This window comes from Protopterus annectens, chromosome 4.part0 (assembly GCF_019279795.1).
Source record: "Protopterus annectens isolate FY-2018-M chromosome 4.part0, PAN1.0, whole genome shotgun sequence".
Taxonomy (NCBI): Eukaryota; Metazoa; Chordata; order Ceratodontiformes; family Protopteridae; genus Protopterus; species Protopterus annectens.
The window spans coordinates 626,020,018-626,037,231 of record NC_056733.1 but is presented as its reverse complement, the minus strand read 5'-3'; the positions used below and the strand labels follow the sequence as shown (position 1 = coordinate 626,037,231).

The following is a 17,214-nucleotide window of genomic DNA, read 5'->3' as shown; positions in this document are numbered from 1 at the left end:
CTAATACGGAAAGAGCACTGCAGTAGAATCCAAGATTGCCGAGTCAGCCCCAACAGAAAAACACTGGTGGCTCCAGGCAGTGGAAACCTGAAAGTTGACTGGAGTGAAAACACAAGAGTTCAAGGAAATAATTAGGGTTCTATCACTTCAGGAAACGGAAGGAAAGGATTATGTTAAAAGAAGCATGGCATCACCTCAGAAGAGTATGTGTGAAAACTGTAGACCAGATATGTGGCTGAGTATGGTATAGAAAGAGGGAACATAAAGAAAGTTGATGTTGGGAGCACAGAATGCCGGGAAGTTAACAAATGAAAGGAGGAGTACAGTAAATAGTGTGAGATACAAAATATAGACTTGGCTAATAAGGAATTTTGCAGAGAGACTAAGAAGGCAATTACACTAACAAACAAAAAGGCATCAGAGGCACTCTACCAGCTTATGGAAAATAACTCAGCAGGTCGTAGAAGGAAACTCTCTCAGGTTGTACGACAAACACATAAAGATTAAGAATATAGTTATCAGACACTATTCATTAGGGATGCCAGCAGCAACCTGCTCACCAGTACACGGGACATTAAAGGCAGATGGAAGGAATACTTTCAGCAGCTTCTGAGTAAAAAAAAAAAAAAAATCTCACAGAAGTTGTACTGCCCCATATATAGTCTGCAGTGAAAGAAGAGACCACCTTAGAAGATGCATGGACAGCATCAAGGAAAATGAAGATGGAAGAAGCAGCAGGCTCAGATGAGGTCACAGCTGATATGATCAAGATGTTGGGCGAGTTAGAGGACAAATGGCTCCTGAGGGCACTTATAGCAATATTGGGAGAAATAAGTAATCTAGATGACAGGAAAATAAGCATGCTACTGCCAGTGCAGAGGAACAAAGGGGGACGCTCACAACTTTGGGTGGTATACAGGTATTAACCTCCTGTCATGCTACATGAAAGTGCTGAAGAGGATGATTTTATGGGAGCTAAGCAGTCTGGATTCAGTTCAAGATGCAACAGTACTGACCTGATGTGTGCAGTGAAACAGATGGTGTAGAAGAAGCTAGAGATGAAGAAAGAGTCCAACTAGGCATTCCTAGACTCGGAGAAGGCATACAACAAGGTTCCATTAAAACTGATTTGAACAGTTCTGTGGTGGTTCAGAGTCCTGGAAACATTGGTAGAACTAGTGCAGGCTATGTACAACGACCTAATAACACAAGTATGAACAATGTTTGGACTTGCACAGGGAATCCCAGTTGGAATGGGATGCACAAGGATCCAGCTCTCAGCTGTTCATCCTGTTGATGGACTACATTAGCAAACTGGTTTGAGGGGGGGCAGTTCAACAAAGCCACTGTGTGTAGATGATGTGGCATTGCAAGCAGACTTTGAACAAGATCGCTGGCAAATGATAGAAGAATGGAATGTAAAACTGAAGGCAAATGGGGTAAAGCTCAGTATAGAAAAGATTGCTGTTGGCAGCAAATTAGAGATATCAGAAAAAGCTGAAAAGTGAAATAGATGGAAGAATAGAGAGAACAGGTTAACAACTTCACGTATCTTGGAGGGTAGCTTAAGAAAAGGGAAGTCTGAATGAGGAAGTCATACTAGAATAAGAGGAGCTGCAGCCAGCTGAGACAGTGTATCGGGGGTAGTGTGTGACTGAACAATGACAAAAATGTTGAAAAGTAACATGTATAAGAAACCTGGGTGGTGGAGGCAGAGCAGTTCAGGAAGCTAGAAATGAAAGAGATGAAGTGCCTGCAGTGGGTGTTAGAGTGCACACTGTGGGACAGATGAAGAAATGGGTTCCGTATTACATGAACGAATGCTTAAAATGACGAGTACAACATGCTCGACAACTTGTAAACGAACATTCATCTAAGCGAAACCAGAGAATGTCAAAACAATAAGTTTTGCAAAGTTACAGTTGGCCAGCCATGAGGAAGCCAATGGCTGACATCAGAATGTTCACTCTGTCTCACCGTTCTTGCAGTCCTCCACTGTAGTGCGGTCTCAACGTTCATCCTGTGTAATGTTCTGGCAGTTCTCCACTGTGAGGTGATCTCGGAGTCGGTATATTTAAGTAGGGGAGGTGTGGGGAGCACAGCTGTTGGCTTCTTGATGGCTGGCCAACTATAACTTTTCGAAGCTCCTTGTTTTGATATTCTGGGGTTTCGATTAGATGAACGTTCGAGCATGTCGTACTTGACATTTTAAGAGTTTGTTCATCTAAATATATACCCAAAGAAATGAAGTCAGAGCAGAAGCCAAAACATCTTCTGTTGCAGAGAAGGTTAGAGAGAATAGATTACAACAGTGGTTCCCAAACTTTTTTGATTCTCGGTTCCCTTGTTGAATCCAGGTTTTGACAAAACCCCCCCCCCCCCCCGTCAATTTTTATTTGTGCCTGCCCCATATTAGTTTGCGCAGTGGCAGTATCATAGCCAATGAGGTTTATCTGAGGTGTGATTATTGCTAATTGAAAACTAATCCCATATTAGTTTGATGTCCAGAGGTAGCCCCTTGGTGAAAAACACCTGTAAAATGTTCAAGAGAAGAAAAGCATAATATTAGCCTCACGACTATATAGTGAACAATGATTAAGTTATTATACGAATCATTGCTATCAGAATTTTAAAAAGAAAAAAAATGCATGGGGCATTAAATTGCAGGCTGAGAACTAGATAACTAGCGTCACATTATTATACAAGTTAAATAAGCTTATACAAACATTAATTATCAATAAATGTACGGGGTAAGCATTCCCGGACCTTCTTTTCCAAGCAAATAAGACGACGTTCCTCACTGGGGCCCTCTGCCATGATTTTTAAAGGCCAGCACTATAAATTTTAATGTTCAGAGACTGACAGGTCTGAAATACACAGACTGTGGGAGTGCACGAAATAAAAAGCAACGGAACAATCTACAAGTTTAAACCACCGCCAAGAATGCCTTGCCTGTATTGCTCAAGAGAGCAAGACAGTGTTAAACTTGTAGGTGCGCTATATGAATGGTGTGCAAATCAGTAGAAACTTTCATTATTTGAAGATAAAAACCCGTCTACCAACGTGTTTCTATGTATTGTCAATATTAGTAATCTTAACTTAAGTGATAGTCATAGTTCTCCAGTCAAATATCTCAAATGGAACAACCCTCAATGAAGGTCAAAGGCCCCTGATTGGGGATGATACCTCTCAACCTCTTAGACAAGAAATGTGGGCAAAGCCGAAAGTAATGGGGGGGTTGGGGCAAAAACCTAAAAGTATAGACAAATTTTAAATATTGCTCATATACACTTAGTAAGCTGCTAAAGTAAAATCTATTGTGTTACCATACATTTTTTGATGGATATGAAGTCTGTCTTAACAATAATTTTCCTAAGCAAAGCAAAAGTCCTATTGCCCATTTGTCCCTAGAACAGGTAAGAGTCGGGCATATAAACTCTCCAACTTGACCCATCCCTATGGTGGCTGTAACACTTACAATGGCTACTGTCCTAGGGACATGCATGCATCATGCACACAGGCCATTCCCCTGAGTCCACATACAGTAATAAATCACCCCACACCACAGTGTTACTAATTTATTGGTCAGACATACAGAAATCTGGACCCCCTCCCACTCCCCAAGATGAGAAACCAGTGCTGGGCTCTCAGTCCCATCTTCCGTTGTCTGGCTCTTCCAGCTTCCTGTGCCCTTAACTGAAAATATGTCATCCACGGTTAGCTCTGTCTATGACACAGAAATGGGTATTATCTACACATTTTAATTGTTTGCTAATTTTGTAAATCTATCATACACAAGTGCCTCTTTTTTCAGGCAACCCAAAAGCATTGTACAATCAAGCATCTTGTTCAGAATCATGGCATCTAAATGGTTAAGAAAATCAAACTCAGGACTGCAGAATTAGCAACTAACTCTGTACTAAACTAGGTCACAAATATGCAAGTTCAGGTATAAAGAGCCCTCCTGGTGAATGAGTTCCAGCACTTTTTACTAAGATGGGCTGACACATAAAAGTAGAGAGTTCAAAACTATCCAAGACTCTAATCCAGCCTTAGTAATGAGGCTCACTGTGGTCAAGTGCTGTTAAGAAAAGAAATTATACAACCATATACTGTTACAGAAAAGAGACACCCCCCCCCCCAGCCAGAACTCACATAATCCAGAGTGCTATTAAGTATGGTTCACTAAGCCTTAAACAGAAACAACGGGAATGAGGATCTACATAAACCATCTCAAAAACATCTACAGTATCAGCAATAAATCCAGGAGACTTTACTAAATGAAACAATCCAACTCTTTTCCAAGGTACTGAAAAAAAGAGGCGGGCAGAATAATAAAAATAACATACAGTACTGCGAGACTCTGGCCAAAAAAAAAATCTCGATCTAAATTTTTAGCTGGTACTTAATGGGGAAAAGCAATCATAAAATAAGTTTTTTCCCTGAAGTGTAGAAGGAGAGGACGGCAACACAACATATAGTTCAACAACTTGCTACTAACATACAAAATGTTCTTTGTCTCACATTGCTGCAGTCATAACCTGTGGGTAGTCCGCTGTCCTCGGTCGGCCCGAATACCAAAGAGTTAGGCTGGCGTCGGTCATGGTCGCCCGGAGCTGACGTCAGTACGTAGTAGTACTTAAGCGCATGACCGACACCATATCCTTAGTCTTTCTTGCCGCGTGGTCCGAAGCAGAAGCAGCGTTTGCAAGTGCCGTTCGGCGTTCTGAAATTTTCAAATTTCGAGTTTCAGACCGAAGACCAAGTTGGGCTAAGTACCCCGTTGGGGAAAATTTTTGTCTTTTCTTGCCTCAGTTAATCCGGATGTCAGAAAAAGTTAATAATTGTATTTCTTGTGGGAAACAGATACCTCATAGGGACTATCATTCTCTCTGTATTCCTTGCTTGGGGCCTGAGCACGACGTAGTCGGGTGTCGCTTTTGCGCTAGATTTAATAAGCGCACCATTAAACGTAGATTAGACTGTGCTAGGCTTGTTTTCGGTAAGCGGTGTAACTACAACATGCCGTCGGATCCTCCGGCGCCCGCTCCGCAAAAGCGAAAAGATAAATCTTTAAGGTCTAAACCGGATGAGTCGTCCGTTGCGGACGCCGGTTCTATGGAATCTATGGTTGAATCTGTGGATCCAGCCGAGGTCTCGGCTGAATCCCAGGGGGAACCTTTACTTTTGCAGGAGTTGGCCTCTCAGGAGTTAGGCCAGGCCGAGGGTGCTTCTCAAGTATCTGTAGTTCCATCTTTACAAAAGGTTATTAGGCCTTCTACCTCAGTGACTAAAGGCCCTGCTAAGGCTAAACATGGTCTTACTGGTACGGGCCATAGCTCTAGTTCTTCAGGTTCTGTTCCTAAAAAACATATGTTGAAAATGGCAGAGGATTTGATTACTTTGATCAGGGGTTCTATGCCCCCTCCAGAGAAGAGGCCTAGGGTGGAGACAGATTTAGAGGGAATGGAGCATTCTTCAGATTACTCTGAGTCCTCAGCTGAGGATATTCAGGAATTTCCTCCCTATTCAGATTCGGATGCAGAGGATTCCTGTCCTTCTGCTTCACCTCCAGAGGATTTTTCCTTTTCTGAAACTTTGCATTCCATGAGGGAGCATTTCAAGTGGGAAGGTCAGGATTTTTCAGACTCTCGAAAGAGGCTTAGGGAATTTTTGTTTTTGCCACAACATAGGCCTTTGGCTATTCCCCCTGTTTTAGATGTTGTTCAGGATGTTTTTTCTGAAGCTTCACTTAATCCTGATTCTTTACCCCCTGCCCCTGTCAAGCCAGACAGGTATTACAGAGTTCCAGAGGCACACAAATATTTGTATAAGAGTCCTAGAGCTGACCCGGAAACTATTATTCAAGGGCCGAAGGGTGTCAGGGCTTCTGTGGTTAAGAATCCAGTTCCCTTGGATAAAGATTCTAGAGCGTTGGATAGGTGGGGGAAAAAAGTGTACACCTCTTCTACGTTAGCTATGAGGGCTTTAAATTGCCAATTTCATATGCTGAAGTATCAGAACTTTCTGTTAGGTCAATTGAAATCTAAGGTAGATGCTTTATCTGAGGGTATAGAGTGTAAGGAATTGCAGGACTTGGTTCATGCTTCAGATCAAGTTGGTAAACATTCCTTGCAGTGTGGCTTCGATGCTCTTCAGGCTTCATCCAGGGTGGCTGCTACTGGTTCAGTTATTCGTAGACATGCCTGGCTTAAGGATCAAAATTTGTCAGAGCATGTTAAAGCTCGGATTTTGGATGCTCCTCTTCAATCTGAAGTTCTTTTTGGTTCCCCTGTGGAGTCAGTTTTGAAAAAGATGGAAGATAAAGCTAAATCTATGCAGACGGTTAAGGATTTTTTGCAGTGCAGCCCCCTAAGTTTAGCAGGAATTGGCCTGCAAGAGGATGGTCCTACCCTTCTTCGGATTTTCAGTCTAAGGGCAGGTCTAGACGTAGTAGGGGCAGGTCTCACGCTCAGGGTTCTTTCAGACCTAGGACTTGGAGTTCTCCTGCACAATCTTCTGGTGAGGGCAGGGGTCAGCCTTTTCGTAAACAGACCCAATGACCTGTACCTTCAGCTGCCAGATCCTTCTTTTCTGGCAGCTCCTCTAGGAGGAAAGTTGGCACTTTTCAAACAAAATTGGCATTTGGTCACCCAGGACAAATGGGTGTTGGAGATAATAAATCAAGGCTACAAGTTTTATTTTCACACTTTTCCTCCTTTCAAAGGCATGCCAGATGTACCTCCTCAGCAAAGGCTGGAGGCTCAGGAACAAATTTCTTTGCTTTTACAGATGGGAGCAATCCAGGTGGTACCTCCATCAGAAGTAGGCCTAGGGTTTTATTCCCGTCTATTCCTAGTGCCAAAGAAAGGAAACACTTGGAGGCCAATTCTGGATTTGTCCATTCTCAATATATACCTAGACATTCCAAAGTTCAAGATGCTAACATTACAGCAACTTCTGCCTATGCTAGGCAAAGATCACTGGATGGTAACTCTGGATCTCAAAGAGGCCTATCTTCACATTCCTATCAGGCCCAGCTGCAGGAGATTCCTGCGATTTCGGGCTGGTACTTCTCATTATCAGTTCTCTGCATTGCCCTTTGGTTTATCTACTGCGCCCAGGGTGTTCACAAAGGTTCTGGCTCCTGTAATAGCTTTCTTCAGACTGAGGGGAATACAAATTTATCTTTATCTGGACGATTGCTTGATTCTTGCTCAAGACAAAGACAAGTTACTTCAACATCTACAGTATGTAATGGCAGTTTTAAGGTGCCTAGGGTATTCTGTGAATGAAATAAAGTCCAGTCTAGTACCCTCTCAGGACATGTGCTTTCTGGGTGTGAGACTGAATACAGCCTCTCAGATGGCTTTTCTGACCCCGGACAAACAAAGAACTCTTCACCTATACTTCCAGCAATTATCAGTACTGTCCAGGCTGACTGCAAGGACAGTCCTTCAAGCCTTGGGGTTCATGGCATCTTGCATTCTAGTACTTCCCAATGCCAAATTGCATATGAGGAAGCTACAATGGTATCTCAAAAGTGTATGGACTCAACACTGCCACGATTTGGACACTGTCATTCAGATAATACCTTGCATCCAGAAGGAATTCTTGTGGTGGGCACAGGAATGTCACCTAAACAAGGGACTCTCTGTGACCCGACCAGAGGCGAGTCAGATCATAACGACGGATGCCTCAGACCTGGCTTGGGGAGCACACTTCAATGGGAAATGGATTCAAGACACGTGGCCTCCCAGACTACAGCATTTGCATATCAACATGAAGGAGATGTTAGCAGTCCAGTTTGCCCTGATGGCTTTCAAGGGCCTACTTCAACCAGGACAGGTGTTGATTCGAACAGACAACACTACAGTCATGTGGTACATCAACAAGCAGGGGGGAACCCATTCTTACCCTCTCTGCAGACAAGCAATGATATTGTGGGAGACTGCTCTGAGTTTGCACATCACTCTTCAAGCACAGTTTCTGCCAGGAGCACAGAACTCCCTAGCAGATGTATTGAGCAGACAAATTGTGGACCCCCACGAGTGGAAATTGGATCCTCAGGTATTCCAACAGTTGACAGTGACTTGGAGAACTCCAGACATAGATCTGTTCGCTTCTCCTCTAAATTTCCAACTACCAAAATTTTGCACAAAGATGTTTCACCCAAAAGCTTGGAAAGTGGATGCTCTATCTTTCAGTTGGAACAACCTTCATGTCTATGCTTTTCCTCCTCTGCCTCTCCTTCCCAAGGTACTCTTGAAAGTCAGGCGGGACAAGCCTTGCATGATTCTAATAGCACCAGATTGGCCACGTCAGCACTGGTATCCTCTGCTGAGGAGTTTAATTCAGGAGCCTCCTTGGCCTTTGCCACAGCTTCCTCACTTGTTGTCCCAGTGAAGCAGTCATTTGCTCAATGTCAGGGTGCAGTCCCTGCATCTAACGGCCTGGCGTATTCTGTTTTAGAGCCTGTGGGATCTCAACTTCCTCAACAGGTTTTAGATGTCATTTTGGAAGCCAGGCGGCCCAGCACTAGAAAAGTTTATGCTGATAAATGGAGGAGATTTTTTCTTTGGAGCACAACAAAGGGCTTTGATGTCTCTGTGCCTAATTTGAGTTTTACACTACAGTACCTTACTGAATTACTAGACAAGGGTTTGTCATTTTCCTCTGTGAAGGTTCATGCTGCAGCCATTTCTGCTCACTATGATTGTGACCCTCCTTTATTTTCTCACCCTTTGTTTAAGCAATTTCTTAGAGGGTAAAAATATAAGACCCCACGTAGAGCTCCTACTCCTTCCTGGGATCTCAATTTTGTGTTGGAGAAGCTTACTTTGCCTCCTTTTGAGCCTGCAGCTACGTCTGAATTGACGTTTTTGTCTTGGAAGACTGCTTTTTTGTTGGCCATTACTTCTGCTAGGAGGGTATCTGAATTGCAGGCTCTCATGGCAGTTGAACCCTTTCTGATATTCCATAAGGATAGAGTTTCTTTGCGTACTAACCCTACTTTTATGCCTAAAGTGATTTCTAATGTGGCCTTGAACCAGTCTATCCATTTGCCTACTTTTTATGCTGATCCCCAAAATAAGGGGGAAAAAGTCTTGCATTCTTTGGATATCCACAGGCAGTTACGTTACTATTTGAGCAGAACTAAGGAGTTCAGACAGACTAAACAGTTATTTGTTTCTTTTGCTTTGAGTTCACAAGGGAAAGCTGTTTCAAAGCAGACTATTTCAAAGTGGATTGGTCATTGTATTGCTTTTTGTTCTCATGATGGGAAGAATGTTCCTGCTGGGATCAGACCTCATTCCACTAGGGCTACTGCCACATCTACTGCTTTTTTGAGGGGTGTAGCTACTAATGATATTTTGGAAGCAGCTACTTGGAGTTCTGTTCACACTTTTACTAAGCATTACCATCTCCCTCTTTATTCCAAGTCCAGGGCTGGGTTTGCCACTGCAGTCTTACAGAGCATGTTAGCAGCCCCTAATGCTTTTTAGTTTGCCAGCCTCCCTTTTCCTTTGCTTTGGGATTCTACCCACAGGTTATGACTGCAGCAATGTGAGACGAAGAACATAGTACAGTTTTGTACCTACCATAAATGTAGATGTTCGAGGATCCACATTGCTGCAGTCCTATTTTCCCTCCCTCCTTCCCCTCTATTGTTTGGGGTTGTTGTTGTTGTTCCTTTGGGATAATTGTTATTTTCTCTCTGGTGGTTGTTGGACATTTTCTTTTTTGGCTCTGGCCTTTCCTTTTTAAGGCCTTCTGACATCTGGGGCAAGAAAGACTGAGGATATGGCGTCGGTCATGCGCTTAAGTACTACTACGTACTGACGTCAGCTCCGGGCGACCATGACCGACGCCAGCCTAACTCTTTGGTATTCGGGCCGACCGAGGACAGCGGACTACCCACAGGTTATGACTGCAGCAATGTGGATCCTCGAACATCTACATTTATGGTAGGTACAAAACTGTACTTTTAAGCTCCAGGCAATTCTTAACTGATATAGAATAAAACGGTCAGTCTCAAACTAAGCCCTGGAACACAGAACAACTTCGTATCCATCACTACCTATCTATTTTGTATACACTCAAACAACCACTCAGGGCGACATTAAACAATGTAGAGTCAAAAAATAGCCTTTCACTTCCTAGCAAGAACGGTATTTATTTGCACACGTTCGTGTAGTATTAATGTACTTCTGAATACCTGTTAGCTGTCATTAATAACTAAAGATAGCAACCCCATATTGCTGTCTCGCTCCTCTCTTTTCCCGTCCTGGTTACTTACTTACACCTCTCAAGGCCCATAGACATAAACACTTCAAGGCAACGTCATGACACCCTGCCCACTATTAGCCTCCTCTGTAGGAGTGATGCAGGTTGGGAAGTCAGAGATAAGCACAATAGAAAAGGCAATGTGTGTTTTTTTTCCCAGCAAAATACAGCCGAGTGTGTGATATATTTGTCTGGAGAGCTAAGAGTTCAAGAGAAGTAAAAAGTCATGTTATAATGTTTTATTTTTTCCATGAAAAGTCTGTTGTGGTTGCAAATAACCCAAAACTGTAACATTTTGGGAACACTGGGAAGAATGTGTGTCTATGGTATTGGTGGCATGTATTTAGAAAGCAGTCAGCAGCTAATATGCTGGCAATGAGAAAGAGTGATGGACTGAAAACCATAGGCAGCCCAAAATCCAGGGAAAGCTGTTGGATTGTTGCAGAAATAAGGCTGGATGCCAGAGAGTAAAGTACCATCTTATAAACAAAGGAAGTGATGGACTGAAGTTAGCAGAAGGAAGAATGTAACTCAGCAAGGCATATTGGTCACAGAGGGAAAAAGTTATATGCATAACATAACCACAGGATCTAGAGATTCTGCCTGTTAATCCTCTTCCTTCACTCATATAATAGACAAGCTATAAGACATAGCGCGGCCGCAAAATAAACCGCAAACTAATAAGCTTAATAACTAAGCTTATTAGTTCATGGTTTATTTTGCAGCTAAGCTTATTAGTTCGTGGCGCCCCTGTGAGGAGGTCACGGCTCCCCAGGGCGCTGCGGCACACACTTTGGTAACCCCTGGATTACAATAATGTAGGAATACAGAAGACAGTTTGGTAGAGATAATTTGGGAGAGACAGGAGAAAGGCAAGAGGAAATGAAGTCCATCAAAAACGAGAATGGATTGTGTGAGGGAAGACCTGCAACAGTCTAGCATGACTGTCAAGGGAAGTATGAGAGTGACAGTAAATTGAGATGAGAGGCAACAGTTCATGCAATACCCTGATCCTATTTAGAAAAATGGGGAAAATGGAGCCGAAGATGATTTTTTTTTTATTTTTATTTAGCTTATTGTTAATTGTATTAGTCCCACTAGGCAAGTAGCCTCTTTTCAAGAAAGAGAAAATGTGATATTTATACCACTAGGAGAAATGTGGCCTGGCCATCAGAAAATTGCGTTTACCCTTTTTATAGATGCCACAGATCATTTGCATATTATTAGGCACTCATTTGTGAATATTTTTATGGTGTGCATATGGGTTTCCTCCACTATTGTGCAGTGTGGGGCTATGAATCACTACTAGCCTGCAGCACTCCGTGTGGCTGATTTCAATGCAAGATCACTTTAACTAGGGTCCATTGTTGTCATTTGTACAGGAGAGTTTTTCTTAACCTGGTTAGATAGCTGTTATATTGATCAATTACATGTATATAATCATTTTAATTGTTTCTGATTTTGATCTTGTACCAAGGCTTTTATGTTTTTAGAATTGTGTACATTAGTTAGAATTAAGTACCTTAATAAATTAAAGATAAATAACAAAATGAGAGAAAAAAAAAACAATGTATGGGGGGGGGGGGGGGGGGACGACTTTGGAATTTCTCTTCAGGGTGTACCAGCAAACTACTTGTATCCATGTATGTCCTGCAGCTACCTCTAAGTTGACAGTCAGTGATTTTCCCTAAGACAGTTTCTTTTATTTCAGGTAAAGAGTATGAGGCTTTAGTCCAATGAAACAATGTTCCTTTTTAATTTAATTGCCATAAGTTGGCTGGGGTACTTGTTAACATGAAGCTTCATTTTTCTGGGACACGAGACATTATGTTACATATGAAGTACCTCTGCTATAGCTGTAGGAATCTGTTCCTACAGCATTACTAAGAACATGATCAATCTAATTTAAGCCTTATTAATGTGTCATGTGATTGGATTCTTTTCTACCAGTCAAAATATGGCATCATTTTTCTGACGTTTCCACACAGATGCACAGCAGCTGTCCATGAGCCCATGCTAATTTGTGCCACAACATAACATGTCAGCAATGTAGTCATGCTTTTCCCTTGTGGTAGCCAGTTCATTGTTATTACTTGCATGCTTTGGTTCTTGAATCTAGCTATCATCAGAGGAAGTTTCTGCATCTGCATACCCGTTTTTGTAAGTTGTTTGCAGTTTTTAAAGCTCATCTGAATCCTGTAATGGATATTAAGAAGCTCCTTGGAGATGGTCCCTCTCTTGACCCGAGAAAAAGTTTGTAGTTTCTTCACTGATGTTTTAATTTAGTGGACTGGTCGAGACCTTACCCTCCTGAGGCAACTCCACATCTTGAGCATTCTTGTAGTTTTCCCTGGAAAGGACTTCATCCATGGTTAGCTGGAATTTGAGATTAATCTAGTCTGCCATCTTCATATTTGACCTTTGCCCAATCAATGTCACTGAGCTAGCATTCAAGTCACATATTTGTGGGTCACTGTACTTGGAGCCAGGTCTGCTCCTCTCAGGGAATTTCCATAGGTCAAGCAAAAATTAGCCTGGTTTGAGGATTGGATGCCAGGTGAGCCCATTCCAGGTCTGTGGCCCAGGCATGAAATGTGAAATTGTTGTTGGGTACTTGGCTCAGCTTGAGTCATGACTGGAAATCTCTGACTTAAAGACTTTGGTAGAGTGCCAAATCCAGGGGCAGTGCAAATCTTGCCCACCTTGTGTGCTGGATCTGGTGGTGCATGTGGACATTTAGAGGTACTGCTCTGCCTGGCTCCCAACACATGCTCAGGTGAGCCTTTGTTTAGTCCTTCATTCTGAATTATTGGAGCACATGGAGTTCCCTCACCCTGGGGCTTTCCATGCCATCCTAAGAGCTGTTTAGGCCTTTGTCTTTGAAATGGGCAAGGATAACAAACCAGTTATTCCTCATGAACCCTTAACCTTTTAGCCTCTCTGTAAATTGCTCTGGCTCATGAGATCTGTAGCCTCAATTTCTCCTTCCCTTGGGTCCCTCCCACTGTAAGTAGCCTTTTAGCCAACTGGACATTCTCTTTAGTGCCAGTCTTTAAGAAGGTTACCTTGTAAGGCTAGAGGCACCCTTTACTGTCGCAGTTCCCAAAAAGTCTCCCAGACAATTGAAGTTATTTATTGTCTAAATATCCTAAGGTTGACTGTTATGCGATCTCTCTAGTTTGTCAGTAATCCAAGGACTGCCTTGTAATTTTCTTCTGCTACCTGATGAAATGTCCAGAGCAATCAGTGCTTGTTATAACAACAGGGTGTACTCCTAAGCTACTTTACAGTTTAGGGATATCAGCGGTTTTGCTTGTCTACTTCATATTCCAGTCCTTAAGGTGGAATTGGCACCAATGAAGCCTAAAGGACCTTGAGATCCTTCTCAGGTGGGATTCCAGTTAGCCATTTCTTAATTTTGATTTTGTGGATGCTGTCGCTAGGTCTGTGGGTGTACAAGTTGTCTTTGCTGAGGTCATCCTTCAAAGACTAGCCCATCTACTGTGTACCAAACTGTACTTCAAAGAATGTGCTGCCTTTTAGCTAGACTGCTGAGGCTTTAGGTGGTGGCTGTCTTTAAAGAAAACTGCACTGAAGAATGGGGAAAAAGATGTTCATCATATTGATCACTGCTGCAGTAGCCTTAGCTGCATGGGTTATGCCTTGCTAAGGATAAAACAGCTAGCCAGCTTTCAAAACTTAAGGGCACCTTCCACATAACCAAATTGTTAACCAGCTCAAGCAGAGCTGAAGAAAGAGTGGGTTGGTGTGCCAAGAGCTTTCCTGCTGCTGAAGAGTGCTCCTCTTGGGAGATTTGGAGAACTGAAGGTCAGCTATTACTGTTCCATTGTCGGGCAGGTAAGTTCCCATTGAGGAAAAACCTTCCACTTTTTATTTTTATGACAGAAAGTGAACTCTTTCCATGACATTAGTCTTTTTAAGCTGGGGAAAATACACTGACTGTTAATTCACTTTTAGTAACTTTTAAACAGAAATGTTAACTTCTTACTTTTGTGGAAAAAAGTTGTTCATACTAACTTAACAGTAATTTTTCCTTGGTAAAAGTTATGCTGCTTTACTTTTGGAGGCTGGAGTAAGTCTTTAAAATGCTTTTAACTTTTCTTTTTTTTGGGGGGGGGGTGTTAGCGTTTTTTAATACTTGCCTGTTTCACCTACTAGTGCTGCCAGGCTTTCCTGTGAATCAGATGTCTTTTTAGGTTTTACAGTGAAACAATCTACCATTTCCTCCGTTCTTCCTTTTTCCAGCCACAGAAAGAAAAAAATTGCCATGCAGCCTTTGCCAGTTCATCTGGCTATTAAAGACCCTCATCCTCAGATGGGTGATTCTTTTGTGGCCATTTCTGTTTCTTCATACTATTCACATTTTACCTTGGCCTATTCTGGTATAGTTCCTACAGCCACCATAGACTTGGGGTTAGACATGTTCTCTGCAGCTGTTGGAGTACTCTTGGAAGGCAAGAAAGAACCACTTCTGTTGGCCTTGGAAGAAGGAGATAGGGATACCTCTCTGCCTAGCCAAACTGGAATCCCTGCCCCTATGGATGTGTGCCTTGTCAAAAGTAGGTCTGCTTCTTCAGAAATTTTTGTCAAAAATAAAAGAAAAAAAGTTGGACATATATCTTATCCTGTTTTTTACTTTGGACAGGAGTGATTTATTGGGCTTTGCTCTGGGTTTAGTTCAAGATCTTAATTCTGCCAGTTCCGGTGTTTCTGGTAAAAGAAAAAGGGATTCTTTATTTTCTGAAGACGTTCAAGATTTTGAACTACAACATGATTGTGAAGGGACAACTTCTGTTTTTTTTTCCTCCCAGGTTTATGATTCTGAGAAGTGTTGCTTCTGACAGTCTCTTTGAAGAATTTACTTTTTCTGAGATAATTTCATAGGTAATTATAGGTAATTGCTAAATTAATGACCCCAAGAGGGGGGGCTTTTTAAGCCTAGCCATGCTTCCCAAGGCTGAGAATCTAACCCCATATTTTGTGTCTGTAAGGTGAACACCTTAAACATTATGCCAGCCCCATGAAATCAGTTTTGAGTAGGAACATATTAATCTTCCACTGTCTCTTAAGAAATATGAGTTACTACAACTGGAATTTTCTGAACCTATTCCAGTTCCTCCTGTTCTGCTTGCATTGGAGGATGTATTTATTATAGCCGGCAACTTGCCTGACAGCCAGCCTTCTGCCCCCAACAAAACAGATGGATTGCATGAAGTTTTTCAGTCTTGTAAATTGTTATATTCTAATACCAGATCAGACCCAGAAGTGATTACTCTGGTATACGCACTGCTGCTGCTGCTTAATATCTGGTTAGTGCCAACACCTCCCTTCCTGTCAAAGATGATAAAGCTTTTTGGACTTACAAGATGGTTGCACATTGAGTAACAGCTTTATTCTGGCTCTCCCAGTGTGAAAAGAGAAATTTTGCAGGGAAAGCCAGTGGACCTGGATTTCTGAGTAAATTTCAGTAACTATCGAGTAAGTGTACTGCCTGGATGCCAGTAGGAAAGAAGTACAGATGACCTAAAGGAAAATCAGCTACAAAAGGTGATGAAAAAGCACTGACTGGAAAAAGTACTGTAGCTGTTCAGCAAAAAGAAGTGCAAGCTGCAGACATGACTTTCAGAAACCTTGAGGAAAGTATAAAGAAATTGCATACAGACTCAACTAAAATAAATGAAATATTGATGGAGTATGTCAACTCAAACAACAAAAGGCTGGAAAAAATGGAAGAAGCTTTAAACAGATACTCAGATGAGATGATTAAACTGCAAAATACAGAGGTCAAAATGAAGAAAAGTCTGGATGAGTATAAGACTACACAAGAAGAGATGATTAAAAAAAATTGAATTATAGGACAGAGCACTTAGAGAAAACCTGAGATTTTTTGCAGCAGCTGAGAAGCTGGAAGGAACAGACTGTGTTAATTTTATGAAAGCACAAGCAACTGGACTGGTATTCTACAGCAGGAATTTTTAATTAAAAAAGCATGTCATATGTATGCTCCAAACCTGGCTAAGAGAAAACAACCTAAACCTTTAATAGTAAAAATGCAAACTTACAAGCAGAGGAAGTTGATTCTGACAAAACTGTGGCAGAAGGGCAAAGTACTAAAAGTGGGAGATAATAGAGCATTTGTGGGGAATAACTACTCATTGCACAACTGGCAGAAGAGGAATACATTTATTCCATTATATAGGGAATGTTGAGAAGCATGTGTGAGATTCAAACTGCTGTACCCAGCTATCTTCAAAATATTTTCCCAGGAGGAGCAAAAACATTTTTGATGAAGTACTCGCTAAGGAAGAAATACAAAAGTATGTCCAACAAAAAGTAAGTTGTGAAACAGAAGGCGATTCTGCTTATTGTTCTTCTGGCAACAAAAACCCCAGAGATATTGTGCCAGTGAAACCTTTACCAGTGTTTCAATGGAAAATGTTTGAGAGAGGGAAAAAAACACAGGAGTTGACTAGAAGAATCGAGAGTGCACTGGAGATGAAGCAGAGACTGGGTTTGGGTGATGGAGATGAACAAGAAAAGAACAGGAAAATCTGGAAATATTGGCCTTTCTTGGACATTGTTAAACTTGTAGGGGACTCTAAACATAAGCCCTACTTCATTTCATTAATGTCTGGAAACCAAGATCATTAATTTGGGATTTGACAAATTTGGGATTACAAGGCCATAATTATTTGTGAAACAGGACAAAAACAAGAAAATTTGAAAATATTGGACTTTGTTAAGCTTGTAGGGGACTCTAAAGCATATGCCTTACTTCATGTCAATGCTGGGAAGAATACTCAGGAGGGGGGGATGAGGGAGAGAGATAACAGTAAACAAAACAAATTTTTATTACTTAAGTGGTTAATGATTTTCTCTGCATGTTATAAAGTAATTTTTTTTCAG

The 17,214-nt window shown here is 41.8% G+C and overlaps 1 protein-coding gene and 1 non-coding gene across 2 annotated transcripts in view; both read left to right on the top strand.

The window, feature by feature from the left end:
* Window positions 1-17,214, top strand: part of CIT (citron rho-interacting serine/threonine kinase) — a 3,433,971-nt gene that overhangs the window by 1,005,379 nt on the left and 2,411,378 nt on the right. The window lies entirely within an intron of this gene.
* Window positions 2,414-2,553, top strand: LOC122800582. Its single transcript, XR_006364592.1, has one exon. It is a non-coding gene; the product is annotated as a U4 spliceosomal RNA (small nuclear RNA).